The 18184-nt window shown below is 33.5% G+C and overlaps 1 long non-coding RNA gene and 1 pseudogene across 1 annotated transcript; one reads left to right on the top strand and one right to left on the bottom strand.

Moving 5' to 3' along the window:
• The first annotated feature begins 234 nt into the window (after positions 1-234).
• LOC140184622 (uncharacterized) lies at positions 235-1273 on the top strand. Its single transcript, XR_011881721.1, has 2 exons — positions 235-810; positions 942-1273. It is a non-coding gene; the product is annotated as an uncharacterized lncRNA (long non-coding RNA).
• A 7707-nt stretch (positions 1274-8980) lies between these two features.
• LOC112802630 (uncharacterized) lies at positions 8981-16833 on the bottom strand (annotated as a pseudogene).
• Between the last annotated feature and the right edge of the window lie 1351 nt (positions 16834-18184).

Here is an 18184-nt window from a genome sequence, read left to right as displayed (position 1 = left end):
ATCAGTTTAATTTGGTTGGTTCCATTGCTCTATCATAGAGGCTTAAAGCCTCCCTCCCTCTATCCCTTCCCCGAGACCACCCCCAAGTGTTGTTCTAACTCTCAACTAGGACATTTAAGAGACTAATGCCAGAATTACTGCAAAGATGATTAATTTTATGAAATCTATCCTAATTAAAAATTTGAAATCCCAAGAAAAAAACAAGTTGATCGTTGTTCTGGAAAAACTAACACATTTGCGGGGTTTGAGTTTTTTGGTACTTTATTTTTCAAGTAAAATCACTCCGATTCCTGAAATTTCACGAAACTCCTTTCTACTCCTTAAAAAAGCATAATCCCATCGTGACCCCTATCCATCACTTTCGTCGAACATTCTAGCCTTTGTGTGCAACTCTCCGACAATAAGAAGTGGCAACGTTCCTACGTATCACTTAACGTCCTTACGTGTCAGTCGCAATTTGTTTGAAATAGTTAGCCCTCTGCACTGTCAGCAAAACATTTGCGTTTTGTTGTTATAAAAAGAGGTTAAAATCACTAAACTCTCTTTGTTGTCTTCATTTCTATGGCAGATTTGAAACCCTAACAAGGAAGAATGGTCTGCACAGAGCTATCGTCATCTTCGAATCGACGTTCATGGATGACTATCAAAAGGTTAATGCATTGTAGAGAAATTAAAGTGGACACCATCGAAATGGAGAGGAAGAAGAAGTTCTAATACCCACATTGCAATTGTGGACGTTATGCAACCTTGTTCGAATCTGGAACTAGATTAAACCCTAGTAGGTTGTTTTTGGGGTGCTGCTACTTTAAGGTAAGTAACCATTGATCTGAATCTAATTTTTGCTACTTGTGTTATGTTAGAAGATTTTTTTTTCTTTTGTTATTTATAGACTTCACAACAGTAGTGTAAGTACTTCAAATGGCTTGATGAGATTATTGCAGCAAATATTGATTTCAAATTGGAGGGTGTTGACATGGGAGAGCAAGAATCTGAGGTGCAAAGTAAATTGTCAGAGATAGAAGAGAGACTGATGAAATTAGAGCTGCTGCTACATAATGGAGTGCAGACCAAAACAAGATTTTTGTTGTTAGGATTTTGGAGTGTGTTGGGGGGTTTATAATCTTCTTTACTATTGCTATGATGTTTGTGTTATGTTAATTGTATGAGTTACGTGACTTAATTTAAGATTGCTGTAATTTTGCTAGGGACTTATTGATCAAATGACAATATTATGTAATTTGAATTGAATTATGTATGAAGTCATTGAATGTTACTTCAACTTGCTCAATAGACTAATATTTTAAACTGTAACATTGATAGATATCAATATAATCCAAAAGCACAATACATCATTAGCCATTAGCTTTTGGCAATTTTAGTGTATTGTCACAAAATCTAAACATACCAAAATAACCATCTATAGTGTTATGTCATAATGCCTAATAAATATGACCATAAGTGAACATAACAATAAAGGTCATAGCTTACAATCCAAAAACACAAACAACTACATCATTCTAGTAATCGAAAAATAACAACTTAAATTAAGTAGGTTCTAGTCTTTACTTCTTCTTTGGAGGATGGAAAGCAGTTGGTGCACTGAAATTAGTTGGTGCTTTTAAATCTGAGGATTCATTGAGGCCTAGAGTTAGGATAAATTGGAAAAGTCTTGTTGCTGTGCCAGAGCTTGTGGCTGTCAATATCTCTGTAGAAATTCTATTGTTGTTACTTGGTTTAGGACATGTTGGTATGAATGCTCTTGTAATCACAACTGATTTAGCAATAGGATTGACACCATGAAAACTCAAATTGGACAAGCATGGCCTCACAATGGGCTATTTTGCTCTCCATGGTCTTGTTATTGGTATGATTCCTAGTGGTATGTCATTGTAAGTTATAAAAATGGGTTGAGGATTAATATTGGAATCTTAAACCTAGTAAACAAGTCAAATTGACAAATTCCAACTCTTAAATTCACAAACACTGTGATTGATATATTATACTCCAATACCTCAGCTGGTGGTGCAGATTGATAACGTGAAATCTCATATTCTTTTTGTTGTGGTGGTTTTGTAATTTTTTATTGTTTTTTTTTTCTTCTTAGCCTTGGACTATATGCACAACCAAGCTTAAAGTTTAGGCACAATATATTTGTAAAATTCCAAATGCAAATTATATACAAGTAGCACTTACAACAGGATTAATTGCTTCACTCTCCAGTAGTGCACCATTTATCACATCTGAATTAACTCTATGTGACCCTGAAGCATTGCTCGCTGGAGGCACATCCTGAAATTGCAAACAGATTAAATGAAGACAATTAAATTCTTATCAATTTTTTGTTCAGAAATCTAGACCCCTAAAGATTTTGTTAAGGTACTTTTAAACCCCTGTCAATTTCATACAAATAAACTTAAAACTACTAACACTATAAACTACTAACACTACATGGTACTTGTTGCTCAGTTGGCTGGACTGGTTACTACTGTCTTTATCGATTACCAATTGCCTTAGTACTTCTTTGATTTTTCCCCTTTTGTTGCCAACTGAGATCACTTGTAGCTCCTTTGCATGTTTTGTAATAGTGACATTTTTTCCACATGTATTGCATGTAACAGGGAATGACTTCTTCACTTTTCTGCCATTGTTCTCAGCTAATTGACTTTCATATACTTTGACCACTTTTTTTCTTAGTACTGGACAGCTAGGAGGTCTCTTGATAAATGGTGCTTGTGGCTTATAGTCAGCTAATGATGTCTCTTGCCAATATTTCTCACTATTCACAGACTTGTGATGCGTGAGCATCTTATACCCTTTTTTCACTCATTTTTTAGTTGTTTTTTATTATATGTTATTAATTTTTATTATATTCTAGTACAAAAATCCTCTTTGGATGCTACTTTGAGTTGTTTTGGTATTTTTATAATTTCAGATAAAATTCGGGCAAATTTGACAGAGTTTTGTGCAAAAGCAAAGGAAGAAAGTAAATGTTGTCAACCCTGACCTCCTTTCATTCCAATGAGAATAAATTGAGCTACAGAGGATTAATTGATACAATTTTAATGCCGTTGGAAAGCAAACTTCTAGAGCTTCCCAACGATATATAATAGTATATACTTTTCTTCTGAAATCTCTACCAGATCTAGTGCTAAACGTCGAGCCTAGTGTTTAGCCCCCATGAAGGAGAGAACCAGCGCCAGAACTTCTCTATCCAGGGCGCTAAATGCCCAACCTGGCATTTAGAGCCAGCAGGGGAGCCAGAACCAGCAACATGCACTCCTCTTAGGGTGCTTAATGTCCAAGTTGGCCTTAAACGCCAACAGCCAGTCCGAATCACACTCATTTGGGCCTCCAAGTGAAATTAGCACTCATTAGTTATATTTTATTTTCTTTTTTGTATTTTTTAATAGAAAACAATATTTTTTAGGTTTATACTTTATTATTCTATTTCCATTTCAAATTACGTTAATATTTAAAGGAAAAGATCACTTGTATTTTGGGATCTTCTTCCTTCTGCATGTTTTTAGAACCTTAGTTTCTCTGTAGGTCATGAGCAACTAAACCTCCTGGTTAAGGTTAGGAGCTCTGTTTATTTTTAAGGATTAAAACTATTATTCTTCTATTTTAATTAATGTTTGATTCAATTCTATGGATTGTTTTCATTCTTAATCTTATGAACTTGGTGGAACGAGAGTATGACCCTTTTCTACATGAGTTCTTGTGATTCTCGAGAGAGTTATCTCGCTTGAACTACAGCTAAAAAAAAATTCCTCTTAAATCAATAATTTCATGAACTAATTTGGAGATGTGACATATAATCCTGTTAGTCTTGGATAATTAGATTTTTCGTGGCGCTAAATTAGTTTTCTAAACTTCACCCTCTAACAAGAATTGAGTGACCATAAGAGTGGCGGTTATTGAAGGTTAGAGGAGGCTAAATCACTAAGAGATTAGGGTTTAGACATTTAAAGTTTTCCATAGAATGAATCATGCATTGTTAAAATAGTTGATAAGAAATTTTCATCCGGAATGATAAACATCTCCGAAGCCTTAATTGTTTTCTCATACTGTTTTCACACCAAACTTTTATTTACTTTTCTTTATTTGCTTATTTACTGTTTTATGTGAACTGATTCACCAAACCCCTTTCTGATTCGCCTGACTAAGTCCAACTTGTCGGTTAAGCTTCAATCCGAGATTTACAGATGAAATTGTATTATATGCACAAGCAAAAACCCTAGAGACCCAGTGACATGGTTCCAAATTCCAGAGAAGAGTGCAAGACCATCACCTTGATAAATGATCAAGTGGCAAGTTCAAAGACACAAATTACTGAGAAGCAAGTTGAAAAAGAGACACCGGAGTAGAAAATTATAGAGCCAGAGAGTACCAGAGAGGACGCTGAACACCCATTAAGGGAGCTAGGGAAGGCGTTGAATGCCCAAGAAGACTCAAAGAACGCCCCCTTAAGGCACCCTGATAACCCCTTTCCGGTCACTCTTTATACACATCCTACATTACCCAAGGCCCCCGAGTACAAAGCTAAACTACCATACCCTCCGAGACTTCAGAGACCCCTCACTCTTCCAGTGACACAAGAAAAGACTCGAGGAAGTATAAGTTTTGGTTGCTTATATTGACACAAGAAAAGACTTCAGAGACCCCTCACTCTTCTTGGTCCTATATTGTTTTGGTTGCATGAGGACATTAAGTTTGGTGTTATAATGCATGAGCATCTTATACCCTTTTTTTTCCTCATTTTCTAGTTGTTTTTTATTATACTTTATTAAATTTTATTATATTTTAGTGTAAAAATCCTCTTTGGATGCTACATTGAGTTATTTTGGTGTTTTTATAATTTCAGGTGAAATTCAAGCGAATTTGGCAGAGTTTTGTGCAAAAACAAAGGAAAAAAGTAGATGCTGTCAATCCTGACCGCCTTGCACTCCAATGAGCATAACTTGAGCTACAGAGGTCTAATTGCTACGATTCTAATGAAGTTGAAAAGAAAACTTCTAGAACTTTCCAATGATATATAATAGTATATACTTTTTTCTGAAATCAGTGCCAAATCTGATGCTAAACGTCGAGCCTGACATTTAGCGCCCAAGAAGGACAGAACCTGCGCCAGAACTTCTCCCCTCAGGGTGCTAAACTCCCAACCTGGCGTTTAGCGCTAGTAGAGGATCTAAAACCAGAAATTTGCACTCCCCTTAGGGCGTTTAACATCTAAACTGGCATTAAACGCCAGCAGCCAGTCCGAATCACACTCATTTGGGCCTCCAAGTGGATTTAGCACTCATTAGTTATATTTTATTTTCTTTTTGTATTTTTTAATCATAAACAATATGTTTTAGGTTTGAAATTTATTATTTTATTTTCATTTCAAATTAGGTTAGTATTTAAAGGAAAAGATCACTTGTATTTTGGGATCTTCTTCCTTCCGCACGTTTTTAGAACCCTAGTTTCTCTATAGGTCATGAGCAACTAAACCTCCTGGTTAAGGTTAGGGGCTCTGTTTATTTCTATAGATTAGAACTATTATTCTTCTATTTTAATTAATGTTTGATTCAATTCTAAGGATTGTTTTCGTTCTTAATCTTATGAACTGTGTGGAACGAGAGTATGACCCTTTTTTATATGAGTTCTTGTGATTCTCAAGAGAGTTATCTCGCTTGAACTATAGCTTAAAAATAAATTCCTCTTAAATCGCTAATTGCATGAACTAATTTGGATATGTGACATATAATCATGTTAGTCTTGGGTAATTAGGATTTTCGTGGCGCTAAACTAGTTTTTTGAACTTCACCCTTTAATCGGAATTGAGTGACCACGATAGTGGCGGTTAATGAAGGTTAGAGGAGGCTAAATCACTAAGAGATTAGGGTTTAGAAATTTAAAGTTTGCCATAGAATGAATCATGCATTGTTAAAATAGTTGATAAGAAATTTTAATTCGGAAAGATAAACATCTCATAAGCCTTAACTGTTTTCTCATACTGTTTTCACACCAAACTTTTATTTGCTTTTCTTTATTTGCTTATTTACTGTTTTATGTGAACTGATTCACTAAACCCTTTTTTGATTTGCCTGACTAAGTCCAACCTAACAACCATTGCTTGCTCAGTCCAACAATCCTCGTGAGATCGGCCCTCACTCACCTGAGATATTACTTGGATGACCCGGTGTACTTGCCGGTTAAGCTGTGCGAGTTCTCAATTCGCGCACCAGCTTGATAGTGATCTCATAAGTTTTCCGAATGGCATTCATGGTAAGCTACTCATGAACAAAGTCTTTTGGTTTAAGATTTAGCTTGTGAAGTCTAGAAATAGTAGCTACAGCATGCTTGCATGGTAAACCTAAGCAATCATAGTATGTGCATAAATAAAATCAATAATTTAGCAAACTACAATTTCAATCTATGTATAATGAATTTTAATTACAAAATCTTAATTTCATACTTGTTAGTTGTCATGCATTACAAGTGCATGTTTTCTCCCTAAGGTTGACACCAACTTTGTGATTCCTCCTTTGAACCTCAAATATGACTTTATCATCATCACCTATCCATTCAGCATTCCATTTGTTACTTTCTAGTTTAATAATCTCATCTAGCCTCTATTGTTGAATTGGAGCTAACTTTCCAGTATATTTCATCAACTTCTTATGGAAGGCCATCTTTCTCGTAAGATAACACCTTAGGTCTTCACACATGGTCAGAATGGGCTTGCTTCGATAATCCACAATCTTCACATTCCATAACATTTGGGCTTATTGTTGTTGTAGACCTAACATTCTGTCCATCCATAACATTTGGTTGAGCTAAAATATATTATTTAGTCTTGCCCACATATCTCTTTGTTGCCTTCTTCTTCTGAGTACTAGGAGAGTGACCCCGGCCTCTTTTGTCTTGACATTCTTCTTTTTTGGAGTGACATTTCTCTTATTTGCAGTAACATTTGTCTTTTTTGAAGTCAAATCTTTTTGTTGTTGTTGTTAATCTCTTCTTCTTTGGAGTCAAAATCTCACGGCTATTACTACTATTATCAGATTCAAACCTAGGTAGAGGAGACTTGTAAGCTTTATCTTCCGCACTCTCATAACCATCATCACTAGATGAGTCAGCATCTCTTTCTACATCAGTAGCAGCCTCTAACAACTCAGGATTATTTTCATCATAATCACAATAGATATACAGCTCATCAGTCTCCATGTTAGCTATTTTGTTATCACACATCTCATTAATCTCTTTGTCTCCTTTGAGAATATGGAGCCCAGACTCAATATCCCTAATGGGGTCTAGCCAGTACATCCCATTGTAAGTTTGGTAACCTAAGCCCTTAAACATTTCTACTAAGTCTTTGAAATTCACAAAGTCTATATCCAACTTAGAAACCTGTAAACCTTACCATCTATATAGTTGAGCACACTATCATTATCTCTTTCAAACTATCCTCCATGATAAAACACAGGTAAAATTTCATAAGCCATCTGTACCAAACGTAATAGTAAATCAAACTAAAGTCTAACAAAACCAATTTTTAATTAACGCATAATACCTCACTCAACGCTAATTAAAAATTGCTAACTTATTTTCATTACTTGATTTCTTCACTAAACCCTAAAACAGAAAATATTTGTAGCCTTAACAACCAGACAAGTCACTAACTCCAAATTGCATGCAATAAAGCTATGAAGGAGGACCACCTAGCAGGACCACACTCACAGGACCACAACCTAACATAGAGAAATGCTAGAAAACAAAACAAAGAACCTACCTCGTGTTCCTCGAACATCCCATCACCACAATGTCACAATGACGTCAGCTCTTCACCGTCAATACACTATCATGTCGCCATTCGCCCTCCGTCACGGTGTCCCTCGCTAGATAATTTTTGGCATGAAATAGAGTGTTGACTTAGGATTTTCTGTAATTGTTAATGTGAAGAAGGGAGAAGAATGGAAGAGTCTTCCTATATAATGTCGTTGGTGTGAGACGCAACATTTTGGCCTCTTCAAAACTTTGGCATTTTGCTTACTATACCAGGGGTTGATTTGTCCCAAACAAATTATCCAATGACACATAGAAACGTTCTGTTACACATAGGAATGTTATCTAATACGTAGGATTGTCTCTGCCTCCTATTGATGGAGACTTTGACAGAATGGCCAAAATGTTTGACGAAAATGATGGATAAAAGTCGCGATGAGATTACGCTTTTGTTAAGAGATGAAAAAGGATTTTTTGAAATTGTTAGAGGTCGGAGTAAGATTTCACTCTTTTTTTTTTTGTTATCACTTTATTTGCAAGTTGCCTAGTCCTCTCATTGCTATCAATACTTTTAAGGTTGAGTATGCTTATGAAGCTGTAAATGATATGCTTGGTTTGGATATATAAATTGCAAAAATAGTTATTTGAGGTTTCTTTATTTTGAAAATATATGGAAAAGAGCTCTGCACTAAAATGAAGCTACAATGATAAAATTGTTGCTAGTCTAACAATAAAAAATTTTAACTCATAACAAATTAACATTCAATAATCAGATATCTAATTTGTATTCTACTAAGACTAAAATTTAATTCTTCTAATTGTTAATTATCCCAAAATAGCATTAAAATTTACTAACAATATTTCTCAAATTAGTTGTTAAACAAATGTAACAATTTGTCTCCCAACCTTTATATCCAATTGAGGGACCAAATTCATTAAAACATCTTTTCCACCATTTCAGCTTGCGCAATGACATTGATTTAACACAGTACATCAAGTCTTTGTTAACCCCGTTAAATGGACAGCTTGATAACTAATGGAAGAAGTAACTTGATTCATAGTTTAAAACTGAAGAACTAACCTGATTCATTTAAAAATTGAAAAACCGATTCGATCATGAAATAACAATTGGAAAAAAAAAATTTATCTTAAATAAAAATAAAAAGTAGATGAATAATATGAAGGAACAAAAAAAATTTCCTCCACAGAATTAAATAAAAATTTCTCCATTAGAAAATCTTAAATAAGAATAAACTCAAACATCTAGAAACTCATCCAATACAAGGTCAAAGTCGAGTTTTATATCATTCATGTCATTGGATCAGAGCTTACAATAGACCTAAGAGGGGAATAATTCTGCACATTTTGCTTCCTTCCCAATCGAATTAGGCAGCATTCCCCTCAAGGCCCAATTTCGTCGTTAGCCAAGAACACACCTCATCCATCTCTTCCGGAATTGTGTAGTGTCCAAGCCTGTCGTATTAGAACAAAATAAAATTAATACTGATCACAATATATGGAATTCGTGAAAACCATGACAGTGTTTCACACGGAATTTCTTTATTGGTGGCTACTTCTATGAAAACGTCATGTGAATATGGTGTTGTGAACCGTTAGATAGTTTAATATGTTTGATTGAACTATCTAACCGTTTACAATACCATTTTTACATGAAGATATCTTCATAGAAATAACCACATTTTTTATTACCCATTATAATCTTTAAAAGTTACATCCTGAAACCCAGTTGAACTTAAGCACTTCGAAGATTTTTCACCAAATTTATAGGGAACCACATCATCGCCTGAAAGGAGATAAATGTCAATGTAAGAAAAAAAAATCACGAGTTAGATAATATGCATAGTTGAAATGAGAACATCAATATTACTCAAAAGCAAAACGAAATTTACTAAGAGCAATCTATTTCTTTCTAGGTTTTAACAACTTGCTAGAATACCCCTATTGGCCATTCAATTGTGTTTCCAAGTCCGAATTTACAGACACACTAGAGCTTAGAGATGAGAGAATAGCAGCCTTTAGTAAGGAGATGAAAAATTACCAAAATGCCAAATATGAGAATTAGGTCTTTTACCTTCTGAGCCCATGCCCCCTCATTCTTCATTTTCTACTACTGTTTTTTTACAATTATTTCTTTATGGCTTGTCCCCACAACACCCAATCCCAGTTTCCCCCTAACATGTTCTGGACATCTATAAAGCCCATATTACATTTCATTCTAAAACAGCTATAAAATAATAAATACAAGTACAAATGTTCATCTACATCGTATATGTTTATCGAAAGCAAAAAGCTTTGGAATTGAATTGAATTGAATTTAATTAAAATGAGCTAAATTATAAATCAATTATTGTGTTTGGATTATACATTAGTGAGAACCAAATTGATTTCAATTTTGAATTTTACATTTTTGTTCTTTATTCTCTAGTTATATTACATGAATAACCACCACTACCAAAGACTGCCGGACCACCACCACCCCAGGTCCCAAGTCCCAACACGCTCTCTTTATACTAATATATTGCAACTAACTTTGCGAGTTTGGCAGGGTAATGTTGTATGCCCATTTTGTTAGAGGAGAGGGAGAAATGAGATTGTGTATAAGAGAGGAGGACAGTTAGCAGGATTCATCTTAGAAATTAAGCTGGAGCCTCTCAAATGCTACTTGTATGTTGTATCTTCCCTTTTTGCATATGTCTTACTACATTCCCTAATAAATTTTCAGAGTTAAGAGTGATATCTCAATGATATCATTCAGCCCCTGTGCTTCTATTCCATCTATTTATATTCACTACTCTATTATTTGTTTTATCTTTTAGTTGAGCTACATCGGTACCATGATCTTACACAAGGAATTAGAATTCTTTTAGGCTGCCAAACACCGCCTCATGGTATGACACGAGGTTATCTTATCTCAAATTAAAATAAGTCAAAGATGAAATCATTCTAAGCACCCATGAGGAGTGATAAACTGACATCCACTATGTAGGATTTCTTACCACCCTCAAGTTGTTCTTCATAACTTTCACTTTATTAAAGTTTGTTTCATTAGTCGAATAATAGGATTTAGAGTGTCTGTTAATTTATATTTTCTCTATTAAATTTTCGTTTCAATTTTAAAATTGAAACAAGTAAATTTATTTAGATGTTTGTCTGTTTTATGCTTCCAACATCATTTAACTTCCATCCACTTTAAAACACACCTCCTAGACATGAAATACAAATAGACTAGGAGACACAAACTTCCTTCGAGAAGACAACTGTTATAAAAGCAAGACAAAATGTCTCTACCTTGGAATAAATATTGCCTAATTTTTTATCCATCCAAAATCTAGGGTCTACCTCTATATTTCTGTCTAAAGATACTTTCCAAACACAACCTTTAACCCTTAACTTCCACAAGTTGTGGATATTTTAGGAATTATGATCATCATATATAAATGGGATAAATTTGGAAACAAATTGTGATTAAAAAAAAGGTCAAACCTACTCAACTACTTTACATGGGAATAGAGATAAATGTGAATTACCTTGTCCGTGACATAGCAAAATGGGAAAAGTTTGAGCGCGTCTTGTGGCTTCATCTACCCCTTGTAACTTGTTACTCAAGGTCCTACAGATGAACAAAAAATTAACATTTTTTTTTTCAAATAACGTATAAACTTGGGTTGAGTAGAATCAAAATGCTAAACTTTGCACATGGAAGCCATCCACTTAAACCAACAGCTGCACATAAGTTGGCTGGGTAAGGACTGCCATTTCCGTATTTTCCAACAGTAAAGCAGGTTGCAGAGTAAAGGGCAGTAGCTGCTCCCATGCTAAAGCCTCCAACACCAAGCTTAACTGTCAAAATAGCACTCTAAATTAATACATAATGTTATGTTATCCTATTTTTTACAATATGCACTATAGAACCAATACAATTTGTAATTGATCTTATATCAGGCAAATATTAAATGATTAGTTGAGCAAATGTTGTAAATTAGTTATGTTGAAGTTTTCAACAGGGAAAGTATTATAGGTGCTTTTATGTATTCCCACAAAAGAGATTTTACAACTTGATTTCTGTATAATTCAAAGAAGCTGAACACTGATTTTTTTTTTTTAACATAAAAAAATAAAATAAAAATTATTATTATTATAAAATGTATGCAAAAATGTCAACTGATTTTTTCAGTCAATAGCTTTCTTTTTTTTGGGTCAAAAAAGATGAAGCAACATGTCACAAAACATGGCAATAACAAATATTTCTCCAAAGCTTAAGAAAGATAAAGGACTAAAAACTTGAAAGAGAAACCTACTGTCTGCAGGTTCTGTAGACAACAAATTTGCAACATGCGTAGCTGAAGCATCCAAACCTTCCAAATCATCAGGAGCATCTTCTGAAAGGTCGCCCACATCAAACCCTACATAAATGGATTTTAAAGTTAAGAATTTTGTCAAGATCAACATTTGTTTATGCCATAGTATCCGTCTATCATCGACTGTATTTCAACCACTATTGGTTTATTAATTGTAAGTAAGAAGCTAACATCTATTGGTTTATTAATTGTAAGTGCAAATATTGTGCAAGATATGGGCAAATACAAGCATAGCTACAGTGTGGATAAACACTTAAAAAACAAAAGTAAGAATTTATTTTACGTTTCGATATAATTACAAACACGATCTTTCAAAATTTAACTTCCTGGATGTGACTTTCATACATATGAACGTACAACGGAAAAATAATAAATCGCTTGCCAAAAAATATCTTTGGATACAAATGTACATTTCCTACATAATATTTTTTTGCAAAAAATCTTAATTTATTGTTTATTCATTAATTACATTTAATAATAACTCATCAAAATGTAGTTTCAAGAGAAAGTGAGAGTATGAAATGTCCTTTCTGCTAGTTATATAAAAATTGAAAGGGTCTGTGGCATTTTTTGCAGTGTAAGGATAGATTTGCAAATGTGCATAGTTCCTAGTATTTTGGGATAACTTATTAATCTTCTAGTTCATTCTACCTATTTATTGGGAAAATAAAGTACTATTTTAGTCTGTAACATTTGGGTTAGAGCAACTCCAATGGGATCAATTTTGGGTATCACTTTTGACCTGTACACTAAATGAACTGATATAAAATTGAAACTTGCATTGGATACCATTTTTGAAATGATACTGGTATCAGTAAGGAGATATCGTATTACTTTAAAGAAAGAAGAGTGAAATGCTGCCACCTGTAACATTGTTTTATTGTATCATTGTAACAAAGACTCAATCAAAATTTACTCAAATAAATCAGATGTACTCAGTTGTATTATGTATTTTATTACTCTATTTTTTATTATCTTATCAATTTGATAGAAAAATAGATCAAATCAGTTTCACGTAAGTTCTTATCAATTTTACTCTATTTTTTATTATGCTTAATTAGGTAATATTTTAAAATTTATTTTTATTAGTGTGTAATTTCATTAAATATGGTATATAATTATTAATTTTGTAATTTTAATTTTTTTATTTTAGTTAAATTTTCACAATTTAATTAAATTTATTTGAAATAATTAAAAATATGTTAAAGTTTAAATAATTAAATTGAAGTGAAACCATACATTGGAGTGACAAACTTACATTAAGTTTCAAATCAAGTCTTATGATAATGGTTCCCACAAATACTTATGTGGCATCTTGTGAGACCCAAAATAAAATGAAATTAATACTAATTTCATCCCTAACGTTTGAAACGTCCTATTTTTATCCCAAATGTCATATTTCGTCCTATTTTAATCCTCTCGTCAAAATTAAAAAAAAAAAAATTCTTCCAAAAATACCCTTCTTCCATTATAATTTTCTTCTAGATAGAGATAAAAAAGAAGAAAAAGAGAAATAAAAAGATAATAAGAGGAAAAAGGGCATTTTTGGAAGAAAAAGTTATAATTTTGACGTGAAGAAAAATAAAAAAATAGAACGAAATAAAATGTTAGGGATGAAATTAAGACTTAGCTGAAATATTAGGAACTAAGAATATTTTACCCAAAAAATAAAGAAAAGGAAATTGGACTATTTATATTTTATATTTATTTTTGTTATGCGTTTAGAGAAGCACAAAATACAAGTATAACAAATCTTAAAAGAACTCTTCAATGAAAAGCGGTGCTCTTTGTTTTTAACCATAAAAGCAAAATCAAACATAATCTACAATACGTAAACCTTAGAAGCATAGAAGTATGAGAAAGTCTAGGTGACTACTAGTTTTTTAGCCAAAATGTAGCCAACAACCTCATTTTCAGTCTCCCTCCTTCACAAAATGGAGAGCATACTTGGTTACAGACTTACAGTTTCATTGTTTTAATCTTTTGTTGGCTACATGTTAGCTACAAACCTGTTGGTCATGTAGCACGAAACAAAAAATAAAAACTTACATGCAGTAGAAGGAAAGCCACCAAATATAGATATTGGCTGAGTAGGAGCAGTGGGACATATCCATTTAATCTGCATCATATAATTCAGTAACATGAACTTTTGATGTAAATACCATAGATCTTACAGCTTCCTAGAATATGGAACTAGGAAATAAGCATTTGATTCTGAATAACAATCCAAATTCCAAAGGTCAATGTCCTTACATTCGGAAGAGGAAGAGTCTCTAATAGCTGAGACCAACTGCAAAAGAAGAAAATGATTATCAAACTAGTGCGTTATTGTGGCACTAATTGCTATTCCTACTGTTTTTCTCCGTCCCTTGTCAGATTTAGGTTTCACTATTTTGGATCTTGTTTTGAGTTCAATCAGAAAGTACAGAAGTAACCTCAAGTTGGACATTATTATTATTATTAGTAACTTAAATAGTTAATTAACTAGTTCTGAAAGATATTAATTTTGAGCGAGCCACATAAACTCTGTTGACTTGAAACCTCTAGGTGGCAGATTAAGCTCATGCATAGGTTCAATATCATAATATATTTCGGATATTAGGTTGAATTCCTTATTAGAGAGGGATACAAAGGTAGCTAGTTACCTTCAACTGCTGCTAATAAAGTTCGCACAAATTGGACCAAGTAAAACTGAACAACTAACAACTATGAATACCTAAATAAATAATTTTTTTGGATAACTTATTGTAGGGAAACTAAAAATTGTCAAATGCTCATGATGACTTTTGGGAAAAAAGTTTGTTCTTACGATAGTTATTCAAAATACTGTGAAGATTGAACATGCATAATGAACAGAGGAATGAAACAGTTTGAATAAATACAAATGTACTACCAAAGTTCCATGCACTCAACCAGGCCTGGAATTTCTGAATTCTTCTAACTTGACAAGTCTAGATATCTAAACTCAAGATCATAAAAAACGACCAAAGAAGGAAACAGATTCAAATTTGCTGAAGAAAGTGACACAGGATACAGAGGTCAGACATTTAAACAAGCTTCAGACATCAATAGTCAGAAAGGGAAATTTAAAACAATCAAACTGCTATTCTACTAATATATTACGAGAGTGAGAAAATGGAACTAACACAAGAAAATTCAATATCTATATTTTCAGCATAATTATTAGATTAAGACAGGTTTTGAAATACTTTTACAAACCCATCCAACAAATCCAAAGTAAGAATGCACTAATACAGTCTGAGTCAAGAGGTAGATGATAATTACAATTTAAACATGTAAAAAAAAAAAGCAATATAAGTGACATTTCACCTGGAGCCGTTATCGCCAAGGCCATGCAACCACACTATAGTTGCTTGGTGTTTACCTTTAGGCCTGACAACATAGGTTCTACCAAACTCGAATGCTCTTCTAGTAGATCTAGCACCTGAAATAAACCCATAAAGAGTAAACTGAAGATAACAGCATAAAGAAAGTAAAATGCGATCAGTACCGTCCTACAACTCCATAGCTGTTAAAACTTAAAAGCCAATCATCCAGCCAATGAAGAGTCAGATACGAGATGAAAACTCCCTAATAGATAAATTAAACCCAAAAATGGTAGGCATAATCCAGCTAGAGGTGCTGACTGCTTAAAAGAACTTACCGGAACCAACTGACGATGCAGCAAAGCTCATTTTAGTGGTTAGCCTTTAAATATAACACCTAAAATCAGTCTTAGAGCTGCAACACACAAAGGATTGACAATTTAGAATTACAGTTAACACTTAAGTGGACCAGAATATTAGCGATGTCATATGCCTAGAGTTAATGAACATGAAAGGTATCCAGGAACACATCTAAAGATCTATAATACCTTACTTAATGGTTATAGGGTTTGAACCCGTGTCATCATTACATTAATCAGGTAACAATAGAACTGACAATTTACATTGATCACTTTCCAAGAAAAAATAATAGAGTAAAAGCGCCCCTCCACAATTCCAAAACCCCTAATCAGTCCCTAACCATCCAGGTAAGCGGCCGCTTAGACTGGTAACAGAAGGCTGTTTAAAGCAATTACTTGGATGCTTAAGAACCGATTAGGGGTTTTCGAATTGTGGATTGGAGATTTGTGATTCGAGCAAGAGGTCAGGACCGCAAAGAGTATTTACTCAAAATAATATTAGGCTATCAAATCGCAACTTAAAAGTCAGAATATTTCAAAATAATACTCATTACATTGCATCATCACCTCAGGACCCAGCGAACCTAAACCCAAGATGAAATTGTCAAGTCAATTCGAAATTTGGAACAGAAGAAAAGTTCAAAATCCTGGCTCTCGTTCCTTAAATCAAAATTTCTTGAGCAACCATAACACAATCAATCAGAACCAAATCAACAAACAAGAAGGTTACACATGTAACAGGGGGGAAGAACTCACCAACAGGGTTTATATGGGGAAGGAGCAACACAAATCCTCGTCGCCGGAAGGGAGAATAAAGTGGAAGGGCGGTGGAGAGAGAATGAGACCGCCGCAAAATAGAGTCGGAATGACGTGACAGTTAGACGGAAGGTTGGATTGAGGGAAGAGCAATGAATGGTGAGAGGTAGGAGAAGCTCCCAGCGTTTCAAAAAAAAAAAGGAAAAGGGGGACTAGCGTGTGAAGCACCATCTAGGGTGTTCCATAGTCTCTAAAATGAGAAAATTGATAAAACGATAAAAGTAAAGAGTTAACTACTCAATTTATCTTTATTTTTTAAATAATATTTTTTAAAAAAATGTATTCATTATATTATTATTTTTTTAATAAATTATTGAATATATGGTATTATAAGTACAAACTAATTAATAAATTATTTAAATTTAAAAATATTATTTATTATGAAATTAAATAAATAATTTTTAAATATAATTTTTAAATATATAAATAATAAATATTAAAATACGATTAATACATTAATAATAATCTTATGATATAATATTAGTATTATAATCTAGATCATTTTCACAATAAAATAAAAAATAATAAACACATTATTTGATATATAATAATTTTTTTGTTGAGTTTTTCTTTTTTTAAACTAAATTAATAATTCTATTTAATATCTTTGCACTAAAATACACCATAAATAGACTACTAATATTAAATAAAATAAAACATAATATATATATATATATATATATATATATATATATATATATATATATATTCAACAAACTCAAAGTATCAATAATACATATTCTCGTAAGGTACAAATTCATGAAGATTTATCAATATAAGAATAAAATAACAACAAAGCCTTATCCCACTAAGTGGGGTCGGCTACATGAATCAAACGACGCCATTGTGCTCTATCATGTATCATGTCTACAGAGAGACCGTTTACATGTAGATCTCATTTGACAACTTCATGGATGGTCTTCTTAGGTCTTCCTCTGCCTTTCGCCATTTGTCCATCTTCCATCTCATCCACCCTCTTGACTGGATGTTCTATCGGTCTTCTTCTCACATGTCCAAACCACCTGAGACGCGATTCAACCATCTTTTCCACAATGGGTGCTACTCCAACTCTCTCCCTTATATCTTCATTCCTTATTTTATCCAATCGCGTATGACCACTCATCCATCTCAACATCTTCATCTCTGCCACACTCAACTTATGTTCGTGCTCCCCTTTAGCCGCCCAACACTCCGTACCATACAGCATAGCCGGTCTTATAGCAGTGCGATAGAATTTACCTTTAAGTTTTAGAGGCACTTTTTTGTCGCATATAAAACCAGATGCACTCCGCCATTTTGACCAACCTGCTTGGATCCTATGATTTACATCCTGTTCAATCTCTCCATTATCCTGTATGATGCACCCAAGATACTTAAAACTTTTAACTTTTCGTAAGATGTTTTCTCCAATCTTCACCTCTATATTGGGGTTTTCCCTTCTCATACTGAACTTACATTCCATATATTCCGTCTTGCTACGGCTTATGCGCAGACCATACACTTCTAAAGCTTCTCTCCATAACTCCAACTTCTT

This window comes from Arachis hypogaea, chromosome 5, assembly GCF_003086295.3.
Source record: "Arachis hypogaea cultivar Tifrunner chromosome 5, arahy.Tifrunner.gnm2.J5K5, whole genome shotgun sequence".
NCBI classification, from domain to species: Eukaryota; Viridiplantae; Streptophyta; class Magnoliopsida; order Fabales; family Fabaceae; genus Arachis; species Arachis hypogaea.
Note: the sequence above shows the minus strand (reverse complement) of the source record. Positions and strands in the feature narration are given on the sequence as shown.